The 19,851-nt window shown below is 36.1% G+C and overlaps 2 pseudogenes; both read right to left on the bottom strand.

Moving 5' to 3' along the window:
- Positions 1-417: 417 nt before the first annotated feature.
- Positions 418-2,167, bottom strand: LOC100721901 (adenosine receptor A2b-like; annotated as a pseudogene).
- Positions 2,168-18,426: 16,259 nt separating this feature from the next.
- LOC106028252 (putative olfactory receptor 10D4) lies at positions 18,427-19,360 on the bottom strand (annotated as a pseudogene).
- Between the last annotated feature and the right edge of the window lie 491 nt (positions 19,361-19,851).

Genomic DNA, 19,851 nt, shown 5'->3' with positions numbered 1-19,851 from the left:
CTGAGAACATGTATAGATTAATACAGTCAATTTTCGTTTTTCCACTGTCTCTCTGTTTTAAAAAATCTGCAATATAGTAATTCACATTGCTTCACAGTTGTTTGTCATTTTTGACTGTGAATGAAGCAGACACTTCAAACGTTTTAGAATCCACTCCAACAGTCAGCATCGTGCATACACTAAAAGCAGACTAATAGCACCATACATGTGTTTGTCAACACGTGGAGACTACTAATAGCATGTATATGTTGACTAGATTAGTGGTAACTTTAGGCAAGTACTCAAAGAGGCAGCCGTATGCTTGTATTTTTCAGAGTAGCGATCAGCCAGTTGTATCCTGTCGCACTGTTTATTCTGCATCTGTGCTTTCTCTACAAGTGGCCAGAGCCTTGGTCATAATCCCACATTGAAAGCAGGCTACATTCCAGCCTGCCCACAGTCACTCTTCATATCTGTCTGGCAGAGAACATACCTGGAGATGATTTTGTGAAACATATAGTGGAAATCTCAATTCTGGTAAGCATATACAATGGGATTACCAAATGAATTGCCGTTTGGCAGAAAAATGGCTGTGTTTATTGCCCACTTGGGCTTATCCTTAGCTAGAGATGGAAAAGAGTGACACAGTTGAACAGTGACACAGTTGATAGCATGTATTGGAAGCTAGCACCGAGCAAAAAATCCCCATGATTGTAGCCAGTGACTTGGCTGTGTGAGTCTCCCGCTGGAAAGGGGTCTTTAAGGGGTGCATCAGCTCAGTACACTGTAGCTGCCTGCAGCCCACTATGAAGACCTGGATGTGGTCACCAGCATTATAAGCAGTGGTGTTAGGACACATATGAAGAAACTGAAATACACCATGTAGTTCATGGGGACCACATTTTCAGAGACATTTCTCAAGGCAGCATTTTTCATTTGTAGCTCCATCCCAGGCTCTGTGCAGTTGTTGGTGGCACTGTCTTTACTGTTCCACCCAAGGAATGTGGTCAATCCAATGCAAAAGGCAAGAACCCATAGGACAGCAATGATTCCCTTTGCTCAGCTCCAAGTAACCAAACTTTTATACCTTCTCACATCTGGGTTACTTATAAGTCCCTACACCGCACTGCCACTAGGGGTGTCTCTGCACTGTAGAATTCTTAAAGAAAAGAATACATAAGCTTCTTTTTTAAAAATCCATATTTTATGGTGTTTTTTACAGTGAACATATTCTCTTCCTTCTCTTCATAAGTTTGTTTTCTTTTAAACTTTTGGATCCATTGAGTGTTTTTGGTTTTTCTTGAATCCATGTATTTCTTTTGGTAAGCATCATAGAAGCATTGCCCTGAAAGCCAGAGAAATTAAATAATGGAGAAGATGAGAAGATGACTTTGCCTTGTAAGTCACCATCTCTTGCAGAAACCCAAATCCACCTATCTGTATTAATGAAGCTGTCCAGCAGCAGCTACTTGACCCAGAGGGACAAAGAAGAGTGTGGACACACTGGAGTCCTCCAAGTCAGTTAGGCAATATGCAATTAACCTCTGACTCCTGAAGATGTCAGTCTGTTCTAGTGACAGTTTGTTAACAGACAGGCCAAAAGCAGCTCCCAGCTCAGAGAGATGTCTTCTCCCACAGGCTGTAGAGGATGTTTCAGGGACCTAGGAGCCTGATGCAGGAAACAGGGGAGAGTAAGTACTAGCACAACTGACTGATAACCACAGCTACTATTAGCTGAGTATTTATTATGTTTCAAGTGCTATGTGGCAGAATGTACATTATACTTAAACCTTCATCCTATATCGGGGAATAGGCATTGTTTTTTCTTGCTTTGCACCCCTGGAAAAGTGAATTATGTACCAGATATCAGAAACTGGGAAAGAGAAGCTTAGAAATCTAACAAGAGATGTGTTCTCTTGGTGCTTACTGATAAAACTGAATGTTGACTTGCTACTTCATGCAACCCATTAGACAGGTCACATGTGATCCTTCTTTGCTTTGTATTCTTTGCCTAGAGGGTTGGTAGTCACACCAAAGGAGCTCTTACAACACAACCCCACAGACAGAACTGACAGCCAAAGTTCTTGTTTTCTTTGCCCCTCCTCTTAAACACAAAGGCCACATCCCCTTTCCGTTCCTCTTTCGGAATCTCTTCTTTGGGCTTCCAGCTGGTAGGACTAGATGTCATTCTCTAGAGAACAGCTACAGTGGCCCCCTTTTCAGAGTCCAAAAGTAGCCCCACTAATACAAACAGTAATTACACCACACAAATGAAAAACACGTTTAAATGCTAAGTACATAGAAAAATGCAACTGGTGACAAGTTTTGCCCTTGTGAGAGGGTTCCTGCCCTGTATCACCCTTGGTCTGCACTGCCCACTTCTGGATTTGTCCCTCATTTTGGGTTGCATGCTATCTTTGCCTGTCAGAAACTCATGATGCACCTCCTAATACCTGGACAATGCCTTTTAAAAAGCTGGCGAGGAAACTTTCTCAAATACAAATGATAAACATTTGGAATGATAAAAATATTGAGGTTAGAGACAAGGTCGGAAAAGTGCAGTTAGTAAATTAATATGGAAAGGTCAAAATAGATGATGAAATATTCTGTTTTATTTACCAAAATTCATTGTACATACTCTATATTTTCAGATGTGATAAATGCTTTAATTTATGGTAAATCTCCAGAAATACAGGGTATTGTTTTATTTTTGAAGAGACAAAAATGAATTGCAGAAAACTGCCCAAGATCCTTTGCTTATCAATGGTAAAGATTATATAAGAGAAGCAGTTTATCTGATTGCAAGACTACTTACAACTTGAGAAAAGACAAAAAATATCACCATTGACTTTGTAATTCTTTTCTGCTATTTTATGTGCCCTGGCCAAACCATTCTTAGGCATGGGTAGTGGTCCTCTGGCTATGGTCTATCTCAAATAGCTTCTTAGCCACAATTTGATTTTCCAAATAGTACTGTCTATAAATATAGATTGATAATACAAATATAATCACATTTAGGAAGACAGAAATAGTTTCCATTGTAGATCTTCATCTGGAATTTGACTTATGTAGTAGTTACTTTTGGCTGGGGCTAGTGTAAATCATCACTCTCAAAGTCTAATGACATCAGCATTAGAATTAATGTGCTGAATTTGTAAGGACAAAACTAAACTTTGAACTGGAGTGACCTAACTGTGCTCATTGTCTCTCCATGCCTCAGTCTACCACGACTTCTAAATTTTCAACAACACTTTCAAATGTAGCCTATTCTATAAAGTGCTTAAACAGTGACATCTTATTCACTGAAACTTTTGTTTGCAAACAATTTGATTGACAAACAGAAGCCCTAGCCAATTTTGTTTTTGCTTCATATGATGCTCATTAACATGGCCATCTTCCCCAGACAAACAGAAATGTGGACATCTTTTCCAGAACCATCGAACAAATTAAGTCATGAGCTGAGGCATTACTATCTATATATTCCTTTTGAGTTTTCTATGTCCAAAACTAAAATTAAAGAATTTTAAAGATGGCTAACTATATGCCTAGAACATCACTAGAATGCTTCATGTGTATGGTAATAAAAACAATGATAATAAAAACAATATGACTTGTATATGCAGTATAAACACACAAACAAAAAAACATCGCATTAATTTTCCAGCACCATCTTGGTTCAAGGCTGCTGCCTCTGCAATCCCTGTATCATGGTTTACTCTTCAGATTTTAGTTTGGAGCATATTTCCTGACTGTCCCATCATACCCCCAGGAATTCTAGATGGTCACACAGACCAGGATTCTGGTAAATACTGACTGGTGTGAGCAGGAGAGTACATTGAGCGGATGGCTTTCTCTTGTTACACTTAATGCAACCCACTTAATTTTCTTTCCTATCACTGACCACATTAGTTAGAGTTTATAAGTTTGATAATATGATTAGAACCTCTGGGTTGGTGTTAGATAGCAATTGCTTTGGATGCAGAGATGATGGCTAATTCTTGTTCTCCAGAATATAGCTGTTTGTGTATGTCATGGTAGATAGTGATGTTTCGGTAGGATTATCAAGTAATGTCCTGGATCCTCTACTTCATTCACATGACTTTCCACCTTTCAGTCCTTTCTTGTCTTTATGTACCTAATTCCTTAGTTCAAACTTCACGATCATTATTATAACTAGTTCTACTCAAGTTTTCCATCGATCCTGCCCAAACTTTTAGTGAGTTCAACTACCTGCTCCATTCTTGCACCTATCAAGGTAGAGAAAAATCACAAACCAGGCAGTTTTGGGACACTAGAATTTCAGTGCCACTTGCTTTGTGTATTTCCTGGCAATCTTGTTGCTTTATTTAGTGAAATTGTTCCCATTCCACACTGGGATGAATATTTATATGAGTTCAGGCCTTTCTTCTATTTAGTTGCTTGGTTCTAACTCACAAAGAATGAAAATAAGAATCACCAAAAAGCGTAACACAAAAATATCAACATGCTCTCAATACGGTCCATTAGAAGGCTCCTTGGAAAGTTAAGGGAAGATGTTACTTCAACTGTGTTTCGTAGAAATGCCTCTTTCTCGGCTGAAGTGAGACAGCAAGCCCTACAGCACTAGACCTGTCTTATTTATTTACCGAGTCACCCGCAGAGCCACTAAAACAAGCAGAAAAAGATGATGACTCCTGTAACTCTAGTACTCTGGGTCCTCTCTGGTTGCCACAGTGAGGTCAAATGCACAGGTGTGTCCTTTTGCCTTGCACAATGCCAGCTTTCAATTAGCTAACTGTATCACTGGAAGCTTCTATAAATGAAAAGTTAGTTTTAGTAAATTAAATTTCTTAAAGAGTTTATTGCTTATTATGCATAACATGTGTTCTTCATGTACTAAAATGTGAAAATTCTGATTACATGGCTTTAATAAAATGTAAATAAGCTACACAGTTAAAAAGTATATTTCTTTGAAATCAGGATGTGTTTGCAGCAATGTCATGTTCAGGGGGTGAGTAAATAAAGAAAATGTAGTATATATACAAAAATCAAAAACTAGTCAGCCTTAAAAAGGAAATCCTAGCATTTTCCACAACATAGAAGAAACTGACATCATTGTGCTAGGCAATATAAGTCAGGCAGAGTAGACAGAAACCATATAATCTTGTTTATATGTGAAAACTAGATATTTGAATATGTACAAGAAGAGAGTGCGTCAAAGTCTGCAGAGTTTCTGTTAGAAGAACAAAGTTTATTGACTTATTATACAACATGTTGCTTGATTGCTTAAATAATAGCATCAAAAGTACAGCTTTTAAATGTTCTCATCACAAAATGTAAGAAGCAATTGATATTTTAAGTAACTTGCTTTACTCATTGAAAATGAATGGATATATTGTAACATTGAGTTACACCCCATGTATCATTCTATATTTGTGTTTATACTAAAATCTGTGGAGAGTTTTAAGTAATGTAATCAGATGGTGTCCTAAAGAGTTCATTTTAATGAATATGGACCAGCAGCTGGGCACAGATAAGTGTAGTGTTTGTGATTCTTCTTAAGAGGGCATCAAGGTGTAAGATGAGGTCTTGGCAATTGTATGGGACAAACTGAGGAGATGGTTTTGTGGTGTATTCAGTATGAAAATTAGTTTGACTTTTGTGGGCAAATATTTGTGATGCTCCTTTATGTGTAATAGGCTGAGGTTAGAAAGAAATTTAAGCAAAGATTTTGAATTCCAGTTCATATATTCATTCATTTAGCTATAAACAGCTTGGGTGGTATTAAGTTTGTAACTCAAAGATAAAGTAATGTAACCAGGTTTATTTAGGAAGCTTAATTTGTCATCTTTCTGCTGACTTTATCTCTGTTAAAAAACAATAAACTTTTGTTTTATTCTTTTTATTAGTATATATTTGTAGTACATAATGATTGCATTTATTAGGAGTTGTTGCCTATACATAACACACCTAGTTTGTGTGTGTGTGTGTGTGTGTGTGTAATTTAGGATCAAAATAAACTGTTAGTTTTGTTAATTATAAAGCTGGATTAAGAATGTAAAGAGAGGTGATCAAAAGTGGTGCTGTAGAGACTGGCAGCAAAATACAGCCTCCTTGGGACCTGGAAATGAGATGCTGGGTAACAACAATTTGATGGAGAGGAATTCAGAAATGGAAGAGAACTGACAGGAGAACCATATACTACAGAGAAGCTGGAGAAATGGTGGTAGGAGAAAATTCTAAAGCCAAGCCAAGCCATACTAAATTGAAAGGAAGACTCTTTGTACAGAGGAGATAAGAAGGTAGCAATTTAATCTTTACACCAGCAGTGGATCTTCACATCAGTGGACTGTTGTGGAATAATTCCTCAAGGGCAACAGCATTAAATTTAGGAGGAGTTTGGTTAATATAGAATTTAAAAGTGGGAGGTACAAAGCAAGTGACAAAATGTCACATAATTGGTTACTTGCTTTGAGTCATATATTGACAGACTGGCTAGTGTAGAAACAACAGAAATACTCCAAAGGGAGGGGGTCCTTACAGAGACAGCACAGTTAAGGGTGTAACCATAACATAGGAACATTCTGGGGAGGGGCCTTTGAATTAGTTTTTGGTTCCATTATTGTTTTCCATTTACCACTCTTTCCTCTCTCCACTCTTTCATTTTCCCAAACCTGTAAGTTGGTCTTATGAGAAAGCCATATAGAATCACAGAATGTCAGTGCTGAGAGGTAGCTCTCAACTCAAGTCTTACTCTTTTTATCTTTTATAGAAAAAACAAGATAAACATAACAATGAAACCGAGTTTTGAAAACAGGTTAGTAGGACAATTGCAATAGTTGATACATGGTGCATTGTTGTCTTTGTTGTTGTTTTTCAGAGTATAAGATATAGGCATGATATCTTGTCCAAACAATATTAGCACAGAATACTTTTCAAGGAACTAAGAAAAGCCAGTTGGACAACTACCTTAACTATCTTGTGCATATGTATATATTTTCCTCCTTGCCCCTTTCCCCCATCATAGTTTGCCTTTTCTTTTGAACAGTTTCTTCCAAGTTCACAATGTCTATTGCACATTTTGGATCCTATATATTTGATCATTATTCACACTAGTGAGATGATTCAATGTTTATACATATGGATCTTATTTATGTTACATATGAGCATTGTCTCAAATTTTATCCATTTTCCTATAAAAGTCTCCAGTTTATCCTTCTTTTTTGACTGAGTAGTACTAATTTAGGGAGAGGTGGAATTCAGGGAGAGGATTTTTCTTTGACATTTTTGAATCACCTCTCCTAAAAATGAATACATTTCCCAAGTGAGACATAGGTTTTGGTATGATCATCTCATTCCCTGATTCAGGATAGTAGCATAATATCGGGGATCTAGCCAAGATCCCCAGTCTCCCAAATGAATTTATGGTGAAGGCTTAAATAAATGAAACAAGTTGTATGATTTTATTGCTCCAGGAGGATCAAAATGCTCTTCAGTGTTCAAGAGTCTGGATTGTCTCTGGGTGACTCATATTTATTTAGTTTTCAAACAAGGAAAGGATTAGAGTGAAAAATGCAAGAAACTGAGCAGGACCTTGGGAGGGGTTCAAGGACTTTTCCAAGTAACAGACTATGCAAATTTAGGAGAAGTATTTTAGGAGAAGGTCTCCAGGTTGACTTTCATTACAAGAGTGAAATGTCTGCAGCTACAATCTCTATCATGTTAAGTGGGATTGGAGCCAGGTACCCTCTGTGGCTTTATCTTGCCCTTTGAGGGGTCTTTTTGTTCTCCAGTTGGCCATGCTCCGGCCATTCCACAGTCCTACATGTGTTCATTTCCAGCTTCAGCAGCTCCCAGTAGTTCATCAAGATGGAACTCATATGCTTTTTTTGGTTTGTCAGACTGTCTCTTTGAAATCTGTATAAGAAAAGGGAAAATCCTTTGCTGTAATAAAATGGCAATTAGTAAGTATAAGAGTCTTAAGTTGAGAAAGTATTATATGGACACTATTATATAACAAGTGGTTGCCAATTTACAATGGTTAGACTGAGGCTTTTGACTCTTTTATTTATTTTATTTAGGGAGAAAAAAACAGAAAAAGGGTACAAATAACACAGAATTTCAAAAAAATAAACAGTAGGAAATCACTAGTTAATAGATTGCGTACTGTCATCTTAGAAATAGTTGTTCAAGTTACAAAATTAAAGCATATAAAGTGGATATTCAAACAGTGAGACTGCAAACGGTTCTGTTCAATGATCCATCAAAAACTTAGCAATATGGTTATCTATCTTATACATTTAAATATACATGCAGTTATCTCCTTTAGAGCACTTTCTTTTCCTCTCTTGTTTATTATGACAATTACACATTTTGGGTTTTATTACTCCCACAGCTCTTCTTACTTTTTTTTTTTTTTTTGAAGAGAATAAAACCAAATGTGACATAACAAAAACAGAGTCAGTCAAATCAAAAGGATGGACATAGGACATAAATTAAAAACAGAATACAAGGTGAACAACAATGGTTACCATAATGCCTCTTGCTATCTTAAAAAGAATTGCCTATATTATCACTTATAATAAAATTGAACAAAACAGTAAAGGACAAAACCAATAAAACCTAAACATTGGAGACATTACAAGACTTCAAAAGAAAATATTAGTCAAACCAGAATGGGCATCATAGTGAATCTTATTGTCTTCAAAGTTGTTGCCTATGTTCTCAAACTTGGTACTATCAAGCAAAACAGTAGAGTAAAATCAGTCAAAAGAAGATGGTGAGAGCAATATAGGTTTTCAAATCAAGTTAATAGGAAATCAAAGTGGGTTACTATAATATATCCTGTTAGTTTTATTTATTTTTCCCTTAATTAAAAAGATAAAATTAAAAAAAATACATAAGAAAAAGGAGACTGAGATAAAAGAGGACATAACAGCAAAACAGCACAGGTCAGAACATAACAATTTAAGCAACATAGTGTTTCACCACAAAATATCCTGACATAAAAATATTTACCATAGTGTCTCCTTGAAATATTTGAGTCTAACTTTGTATACTGTAGCATCAATCAAGACAATGTAAAACCATTCAAGAGAATCACAGTATTATAGGGGATTTAAAACCAACTAATGGAACATGAACAATGGTTTCTGTATTATCTCATTGTGTATAAAAGATTTGTTTATATTATCACATATAATAAAATCCAATATGTTAAGATCTATGAAGACAGAAGAACAAATGATTGATGGATTTAAAACAAGATGATATTAAATCAGCACCAGCTATTACAATGTCTTGTTTTCTCCAAAATAGCTATTCATACCAACTCAGAAAGTAAAATCAAACAGCCCCGAATAAAACCATTACAATTAATGACTGAAAACATTTTAAGACTTCAAAGCAATATAGTGGAGAATCATGATCACCACATAATTTTATGTATTGTTGTCATTTCTTACACTAGGAAAACTATTTGGTGTTTATACATGTGGGTTTGATTTATTTCACTCATGAGTATGATCTCAAGCTGTGCCCATTTATTTATAAATGTCTCAATGTTATCATTCTTTATAGCTGAGTACTACTCCAATGTACAAAAATACCACAACTTTTTATCCATTCCTCAGTTGATGGACCCTTAGTTTGTTTCCAAGGTCTGGCTATTACAAATTGTGCTGCTATAAACATGGCTGCACATATATCACTGTGGTATGATTCTTTCAATTCTTCTGGTAAAATCCCTAGAAGTGGAATAGCTGGAACAAATGGGACTTCCAATCCAAGCTTTTTGAGAAACCTCCAGACTGACTTCCACAGTGATTGCACCAGTCTCCACTCCCAGCAACAGTGCAGAAAAGTTTCTTTTTCCTTACAGCCTCTGCAGCATTTGTTGTTGGTGGTACTCTTGATCCTGGCCATTAGTTCAGGAGTGAGATGGAATCCCAATGTGGTTTTTATTTGCATTTCTCTAATGAGTAATGATAATGAACATTATTTCATGTATCTATTTGCCATTTAAATTTCTTCATCTGAGAAGTGTGTATTCATCTAGGATGCCCATTTTTGGATTGGATCTTTGAATTTTGGGGATCTGATTTTTTTTTTAATTCTTCATATGTTTTAGACAGAAGTCCTTTGTCTCAGCAAGAGTTCGCTAAGATTTTTTTTCCCCAGTTTGTGTGTTTTCTTTTCACTCTGCTGGAAATTTCTTTTGACATGCACAAACTTTTTAATAAGAGGTGATGCCATTTATTGATACTGGGAGGTAATTCCCATGCGGTCTGAGTCCTATTCATGAATTCTCTACCTACCCCTATGTCTTCAAGGTTTTTATCCAATTTGTTTTCCAATAGATTTAGTGTTTCTGTTTTAATATTCAGATCTTTATGCATTTAGATTTTAATTTATTATGTGGTGGTAGGCATGGGTCTAGTTTTCGGTTTCAGCATATGGAGAGCCAGTTTTCCCAACACTATTTATTAAAGAGACTGTCCTTTTTTTTCCTATTTTTTTATTAAGGAGAAAAAGAAAAAAAAAAACAGAAATAGGGTACAAGTTGTGAACATGCTTGGTCCCTTTATCAAAGATAAGGTTGTTGAGTGTGTTTGTAGCTGTGGTTGAATCTTCTATTTCATTGATCTTCTGTTTTGATTCCAGTACCATGTTGATTTTACTACAGTTGCTTTGTAGTATAACTTCAAGTCAGGGATTGTGATGCCTCCTGCCTTGAATTCGCTGCTTAGATCTGTCTTTGCTATTCTAGAACTCTTATCCAGATGAATTTTAGGAGTGATTTATCTAGATCTATGATGTATGTTGAAGGTAGTTTTATTGGGATTGCATTGAATCTGTATAATAGTTTCAGGATGATTTCCATTTTAACAATATTTATTCTTCCTATCTGTGAGCAAGGGATGCCTTTCCATTTTATGAGATCCTCTTCAATTTCTTTTTCCAGTGTACTATAATTTTCCCTGTATAGCTCTTTCACTTCTTTCATGAGAGTAATTCCTAAATATTTCTTTTTTTTTTTTTTTTTGGTTGCTAGTGTGAAGTGTTTGGCTTCTCTTATTTCTCTCTCTGTGATATCATTGTTAGTGTATAGGAAGGGTATTGATTTTTGAGTATTAATTTTATATCCAGCTACCTTGTTGAATTAATTTGTTATGTCAAAGAATCTTTCAATGGAATTTTGGGGATCTTCTACACACAGAATCTTGTCATTTGCAAATAATAATTTAACTTTTTCTTTTCCTATCTCTACCACTTTTATTTCTCTCTTTTGTCTGATTTTCTGGCTAGTATTTCCAGTACTATATTAAATAGGAGCAGTGATAAGGGACATCTTTGTCTTGTGCCTGATTTTAAAGGAAAAGCCTTCAATTTTTGGCTATTTAGTATGATACTGGCTGTTGGTTTGTCATAGATGGCCTTTATTTTATTGAGGTAAAGACCATCTATTCCAATTTTCTGTAAGGTTCTTATCATAAATGAATGTTGGACCTTATCAAATCTTTTTCTGCATCTATAGAAATGATAATGTGATTCTTACTTTTGGTTTTATTAATACAGTGAATTACATTTATTGATTTACATATGTTGAACCATCCCTGTGTACGTGGGATGAATTCCACTTTGTCATGATGTATAATCTTTTTGATGATTTGCTTCATTCTATTTGCCAATATTTTATTGAGGAATTTTGCATCTGTGTTCATTAGGGAGACTGGCCTGTAGTTCTCTTTTTTAGTTGTGTCTTTCTCTGGTTTTGGTACTAGGGTAATATTTGCTTCCAGGAATGACTTAGGAAGGATTGCTTCCCTTTCAATTTCATTGAATAGTTTGAGGAGTGTTGGCATTAGGTCTTCTTTGTATTTCTAGTAGAATTCTGCAGTGAATCCATCTGGGCCTGGGCTTTTCTTTGCAGGTAAGGACTTAATTACATTTTCAATTTCATTAATAGAAATTGGGTTATTCAGCAGTTTTACATCCTCTTGACCTATCTTTGGTACTTCATATGTTTGTAGGAATCAGTTTATTTCTTCTGTTATCAAACCTATGAGAGTAGAGGTTTCGAAACGTGTGTTGAGGATCTTCTGTATTCCTAGAGAATCTGAAGAGATTTCACTTTTATCATTCCTTATTGCATGAATTTGAGATTTGTCTTCCCTTTTTTAAATAAGGTTGGCTAGGGGCTTATTAATTTTATTTATTCTTTCAAAGAACCAACTCTTTGATTCGTTGATTCTTCGGATTATTTTCTTAGTCTCTGTTGCATTAATTTCTGCTCTGATTTTTATAATTTCCTCTCTTATTTTAGTTTTGGGCTTGACTTGTTCTTTTTTTTTTCTAAATATTTGAGGTGTAACATCAGGTTGTTTATTTGTATTTGTTCTGTTTTCCTGATATGGGAACTCTGCAATAAATGTTCCTTTGTGGACAGCTTTCATTGCATCCCATAGATTCCAATAAGTTGTATTTGTATTTTTGTTTGCTTGTAGGTATTGTTTAATTTCTCCTGTGACCCAGTGATTACTCGAGTGTGTTATTTAGTTTCCACGTGTTTGTGGGATTTTTGCAGTATCTTTTATCATTAATTTCTATTTTCCCTGCACTATGATCAGATAGCATGCAAGGAGTGATTTCAACTCTTTTGTATTTATTTAAATATGTTCTGTGAGCTAATATATGGTCTATTTTAGAGAATGACCCATGTACTGCTGAGAACAATGTGTATTCTGACGTTATTGGATGGAACATTCAATATATGTCTATCAAGTCCATTTGTTCACAGGTGTGATTCAGTTCTGTTATTTCTTTGCTGATTTTCTGTTTGGTTGATCTGTCCCTCAGTGTCAATGGTGTATTAAGATCTCCTGTTTTAATTGTGTTACTGCTAATTTGGTTTTTCATTTCTGTTAATATTTGTTTTATATAAGTAGGTCCTCTGGAATTTGGTACATATATATTTAAGATAGTTATCTCTTCCTCTTAAGGTTTTCCCCTAACCAGTATGTAATGAACTTCTTTAATTCTTTGATCATTATTGGTTTGAAATTCACATTGTCTGCAAAAAGAATAGATACCCCTAATTTTGGGGGGGGTTCCTATTGCATGATGTATTGTTTTCCATCCTTTGACTTTCAGTCTGTGAGTATCCTTTTGCGTTCCCTTCTTTTTCATTTATCCTATTAATCTTATGTTGTTTTTCTTTTCATCTTCTTGCAGATGTTGAATTGTTATTTCCTGATTATTTGGTTTTTTTAAAAGATTTTTCCTTTCCTGTTCACTAGCTGCAATCTTGTCTTTGAGATCTGAAATTCTATTTTCACTTTCATTCAGTTGGTTTTGACAATTTGCAATGGACATTTTGATTTCCTGTATATCTCTTTGAATCTTCTTTATGTATCCTGTTTGTTTCTTAAATTTTTCATCCAGGGGTTCTATCTTTTTGTTTTATTCCTCTAATTTTTTAACTGTATCTTCTTTAGATGTGTTCGGCATCTCTTTCATTACTTTTATCATTTCTTCTTTCACCTGGGAGATTATTTATAGTTTGAATTCCTTTAAAGCTTCCTGGAATTGCTTCTTTATTTCTGTTGCTATTATTACAGGTATTTCTGGTGTATGGCATATATATTTTGCTCTATGCACATGGCTCCTAAGGTTTCTTGGGGTGGGCTGGAGGTTTGAGATTGCATTTTGGTCTTTCATTTTGTCATTTTCCTATATTTCTGGGTTTCAAGTGTTTTTCTAAACCTTCCTCTGGATGTGTTGGAAATCATCTCCTATGCACTAGGCTCCTGTGACTAAATGGAGGTTGCTAGGTGTGGACCAGTCAGGCCCTCAGGCCCTCCTGTGCTACCTTCAGTGTTCCAGGTAGCTTGGCAGGATGGGCTAAAGCTCTCCCAGTTCAAAGACCAATGCACTGAAACTCACTTCACCTGCGCTCCACACCCATAATTGAAGAAGGTCGTGGGGTATACTATTCAGGCTGCAAAATCTCCCAAAGCAAGTCGAGAGTAGCTGAGCTCTGGGCATCTCCTTGAGCTCTGGGAGCAATGATCCTAACACAATGTCCCGGGATTGGGATGCCAGTGGACTCACCCCAGCCACTGGCTGAGTTTTGTGATTCCAGGTTCCAGAGAAGGTCACTGGGTGTGTCCTGAGCAGGCTTAAAACCTGCCAGGCAAGAGCAGCCTAGTGTGGCTGTTCTCTGGGTGGGTCCTTGAGCCCTGGGAGCAATGATCTTAACACAGTCTCCCAAGCTCTGAATAGGGAACAGAGTCACCCCAGCCATCAGCTGAGTTTCCAGATTCCCAGTTTCAGAGAAGGTCACTGGATGTGTCCTAGGCAGGCCTGAAGCCTGCCAGGCGAGTGCAGCCTAGTGTGGCTGGGCTCTGGGTGGGCACCTTGAGTTCCGGGTGATCTTAACTCAGTCTCCTGGGCTCTGGATAGGGAGCTGACTCACCCCAGCCGCCAGTTGAATTTCCTGGTTCCAGTTTCCAGAGAAGTTCACTGGGTGTGTCCTGGGCAGGCCTGAAACCTGCAGGGGAGCACAGCCTAGTGTGGCTGGGCTCTGGGAGCAATTATCTTAACTCAGTCTTCTGGACTCTCAAGGCTTTTGATTTTTTGTGATGATTCAGAACAATGTATATGCAAAAGGAAACATTTCAGATTTTGAACTCTGATCTCATCCAGAGGTAGGGATCTATGTGTGATAATCTCAGGACATAGAGCAGCAGCAGTGAAGTGCTGAATGGAAATGTGCAGTCCTGAGTAGGCTACTGAGTGTAAGCATACAGTTTTGAGAGGAAACAAGTGATGTTCTAACAGACTGGGTTGCCAGTGTTTTTGAGTATTTTGTTTTCATGTTTTCACATCACATCATATCTGTAAAATGCTTAATGAGTTACTCAGATGTTCAGCTCTTTATCATATCACAAAATAGAATCTGCATTAGATAGTTTTGTCCAACTGCAGGTAAAAGTATTCTGAGCATGTCTACCATAATTCAGTTCAGCTATGATGTTTGGTAAGTTAAATTAGTGTACTTTTGACTCAATGATTTTTCAGTTTACTATAACTGTACAAATGTAACCCCATCAAAAGTTGAAGAGCATATATAACTGACTCAGGTAATGATCAGCCATATATATATATATATATATATATATATATATATATTAAAGCTACATGGTAAAAATTTGAATATCAACAGGCTAATGAATGATTGTAAAGCATACCACTCTTCAATTAGGAAAGTAAAATTCTTTGCTTTAAGTAATTTAGCAGACACTCATTAATCAAATGATTAAAACTGACCTCAGTATTAATCAGTGAATCCATAGCAAGAACTTCCTGATATGCCAGACATCAGAGTCTTTTCTAAATGTTAATAAGAATTCATAACCAAAATCAGAAAGGATCATCAAAAAATTTAAATTGGTGAATGTTCTACAGAATGCCAAGTCTAAAATCTTCAAAAATATTAATTCTAGAGCTTTTCTAGTTAAAGGGAAACCTAAGAAAAAATAACATTTAAAATATGTGATCCCAGGTTTTTCTTCTAAAAAGGAAATTGCTGAAATAATTTGCAAAATCTAAAGAATATAGATTAGATCATAGTGTATCAATGTTCCTTTTCTGATTTTATAACTATATTATAAATATATAACAGTTTTCCTTTTGAGTAGCACATTTTAAGTAAAGTATGTTGGACAAAGGACTATAGGTGGGCAGCTCACATCTACAACTTCATTTCAGAAATAAATAAATAAATAAATAAATAAATAAATAAATGCACACATAAGTATCAGAAAGAAGAGGGAAGGATAAAGCAAATATAGTGATAATATTTTTGGAATGTTAGCAAATGTTGTACATGCATTCTTGTTATCATTGTTTCACTGTTCCCTTAAATCTGAATTATATCTAAAATCTTTTCCTTGTGTTGGTAGGGAATGAGTCCAGGGCTCCATATATGGTAGACAAGTGGTCTACTATTGGGTTACATCCCAGCCATTTTTATTGCTTTTTGATATATGAATTCACTAAATTGCTCAGGATCATCTCAAACTTGTGATCATTTCAGAGACTATACCCACATAAATTTATACAAGTCCCTATGATGAAGTTTCTGAAAGTGTTTCTTCAAAACAGAAAAACTAGAAATTCTTTCCTTGGTATTAGACTCTTTTACATTTAAGATTGATTGATTTGTTTTGTGTCAGGATCAAATAAGTCTCTCATTCAATGGAGTTTTTCTTTTACATCATAATGAGAAGTTTTCTTAAAAGTATTTTTATGGTTATGATGATTTATGTCAAAATTAACCAGGTGATGTAGCACCAAGATCATCTAAAATTTTCTCAGAGGTTTAAGATTCTAAAGCAGAATGACAATTTCCAATCAAAACCTATACAAGTAAGATTAACTACCTAACTGCTTGTGCAATAAACCACAGATTCTACTTTTGGTTCTGCTATCAGCTAAAGAAATGGAATAGTTCAGGATCTTGGTCTGCAAATCTGACATTTCTATGAAAAGTGAGCCTATTGACAGAAAAGATAAAAACAAGATAAGATAAATTACACTTCAGGGTTCACTAGAATAAAAGCATTAGGAAAAAATTCAAACAATTTTCTAAACCATTGAAAACACTTTACAAATGTTTTACTAAATTTTACTATTATCATCTGTTTATAATGGAAAAGGTAAAATATTCAAACAGAAATGCCTGCTGTGAATTTAGAGGACACAAGAGAGATTTTTGTGAGACTTGTACCCGTTTCAGCAACTCTTCCCCTACAATGGGAAGTGCAGGAAATAAAACAGGAGTGCTCTAGACTGCAGGGACTGTGTTTGTTCAATGAATAACAGGATGCTTAAAATTATAGCAAGCTTAAAACAATAATCATTGAGTTTTTTGATGTTTATGTTAAAGAGGTAAGAAGAAATAAGGCATTATTTACATTTCATTCTTTTAATATGTGAAACATTTCATATTCTAATCCAGTTGCTGCGTATCTAAAAGTAATGTTGGTGTCACCAGGGTTTCTTCAAGGTGGGTTAGTGACCTTTTATTTCTAACAAGAGTAGCTATCTAACAGCCTGTGCCATACAATCACACTGTCATGCATTAAGGAATTACACAGGGCATCACAGAACTTTGGTTACTGCAGTGTCCCTGTATCATGGAAGCCCTCTTCATGCTTGCTAATACTGTGCTTCAAATCTGATGTTTTATGGTTAATATGTGGAGAGATAAGTATCAGTCACCTGCAATAATAGATGGGATTGAAAAGGCAATAATCATTCCAGTAGAAAATGCTATTCTTTTACTTCTAAAATATGCAGCCCATTTCCTCCTTCTTTCATCCTTTTACTTCCTTTGTTTCTTCCTTCTTTTCTTTTTCTGTCCCTTCTCTTCCCTGTGCATTACTTATTCTCTGCCAAGTTTCTAAGGAGACTTAATTGGGCTTACAAGGAAAGCCACGAACAACTAACAATTAAAAGACAAAAAAAAAAAAAAATTGAAAGCAAAATGAGGAAAAGAAGAAGAAAACTCCATAGATTCTTTAGCATATATTTTGGAAATAAAATTATCTACTTTCCCTCAGAATGATGGAAGTAGAGTTAAAGAAGCAAAAAAAAGAATTTTTTAATCTTATGATGAGAAAAGGAGAAACACACTGTCTTATGTGCAGACAGGTTTATTTTTGCTACCTGATTTAACAAAAATTTTTATGACAAACTTGTTTGTAAACATAAATGCATTAATATTCCTTTTGTTTTGGGTAGAATACATCATGACAGACTTTTAATTGTTCTTTTTTGTCAAATGCTATTATACAACTTATACAGAAGCTTTTGTCATCTAATGAGAAATGCCCAGGTTCATACACGACTAAGGCTCTAAAACTCAAGGCAAGTGTCAACAGTCTACAAAAACCTGTACACTAAAAAATTGTTAAAGTCACACAAGTTGTATATTTACCAGAACTTGCCTTAAACAGAGTTTTTGAGCTAATTGGCACAAAGTTGTACTTATAATCAACTCAGAAGAAAAGATATGCAATTCCAACATTTGATATTAAGCTACTGTTTCTTGAATTTTTAATTTCTTTGCCATTCCATATGTACACACACACACACACACACACACACACACACACACACACTAAATTTTATCCCAGATAGACTAGATGTCTTCCTTTAAACCTTAGAAAGAACTGAAAGACTAACAAGTGTTTAGGGAAGCAGTAGTGCTGACACATGATTCAAACAGCATTAGAATCAGTACACTGCCTGCAAAGCAGTTATCAGCTATATAGAGAAATAGTAACACAGACATGTATTTTAAAATACTGAGATAAAGATGCAGGTTAATTCCAAAATTGCACATAAAAACTTGTCCTGAAAATGGGGAATCAACAGTGCCCAGAAAAGTTGTAGATATTTTCACTTGTTTCCCAAAGGAAGGCACTTCTTGAGAAATATTTCCCTCAGAGCTGATTTTACATCCTTATTCCACAGGCTGTAGATTAGTGGGTTCAGCATGGGAGTTAAAAGAATACTCAACATCTGAATTACAGCACAAGCAAGGGGCTGGGGTGGGGCTGAAGGTAGATGACAATGACTGGCCCATATGCACAGAGGATTGCAGTGAGGTGGGCGCTGCAGGTGGAGAACGCCCTTTGCCTGCCCTCTGTTGAGTGGATTTTCAATATGGAGATTCCAAAGCAAGTGTAGGAAACAAAGATGAGGAACAAACAAATGAGAGACACAAGACCAGCATTTGTAAAACTCACCCTCTGAGCTAGAGATGTGTCCTCACAAGCTAGAGGCAACACTGCAGGAATATCACAGAAATAGTAGCCCACCTGGGTGGAACCACAGTAGGGCAGTCTGAAGGTGAGGGAGGTTAGGATAGCGGCATGGACACAGCCACTCATCCAGGTCCCCGTGGCCAAGACAAAGCACACCCTTAGTTCATGATGACCGTGTATCTCAGTGGATAACAGACGGCAACAAAGCGGTCACAGGCCATCACTGTATATAAGAAAGCCTCAGTGCAGCCCAGGAAGTGGTAGAAGAAGAGCTGAGCAGCACAGCCCTGAAATGAGATGCCCGGGTTGTGCCCTGAAAGATAGGACAACATCTTGGGGACAGTAGATGAAGAGAATCCCAGGTCAAAGATGGAGAGGTTTCCCAAGAAATAATACATGGGAGTGTGAAGCTGAGAGGAGCAGAGGATGGTGGTAAGAATGAGCACATTTCCCAGGATGGTGCATAGATACAATGCTGAGAACAGGAAGAAGAGGGCGGTCTCCAGACCTCCTGTGTCAGGGAAGCCCAGCAGGATGAATTTGGTCACCAGAGTGAGATTTCTCATATTTGAATCAGTTCTGGGGGTCTGCAAAAATAAATTTGTAGCTGAATTAAATATGCTGCAAAAATTAACTGTGTCTGCATCAGTGAAATGGTAAAGAAGCAAAGTTTCTAGGTATTACAGGGAATTGCTTTCTAAATGCATTGTCTTGATCTGCCTGCGTTTTCCTCAATCTGGTAATTTTCTGCAGTTCAATTTCACATGGCTCATAGTCCTCATTAAAATCTCACCCACAGGTTTATATGTCTATGCTCCCAAACTGACTTCCTTATACACATCAGTAAATTACACTAGTTCTATGTGATTCTTTGAGAGTCTAAGGGAAAAATATCCAATCTTTGTTAGATACAAAACTACATCCAAGTTTCTTACATCTGTTTAGTTCAGTTTGATTCCATTTAATCAACAGTCATTTAGGTAGTGCGAGGGAAACAAAGTGAAAAATACAGCTTGTATCTCACTGAGTATGAGGACCACTAATAAAAAGCAACTGA

Source organism: Cavia porcellus, unplaced genomic scaffold (genome assembly GCF_034190915.1).
Source record: "Cavia porcellus strain 051 isolate PalLab524CR breed Dunkin Hartley unplaced genomic scaffold, mCavPor4.1 scaffold_9, whole genome shotgun sequence".
Taxonomy (NCBI): Eukaryota; Metazoa; Chordata; class Mammalia; order Rodentia; family Caviidae; genus Cavia; species Cavia porcellus.
The sequence above is the reverse complement of the archived record's forward strand: the minus strand, read 5'-3'. Positions and strand labels throughout refer to the sequence as shown.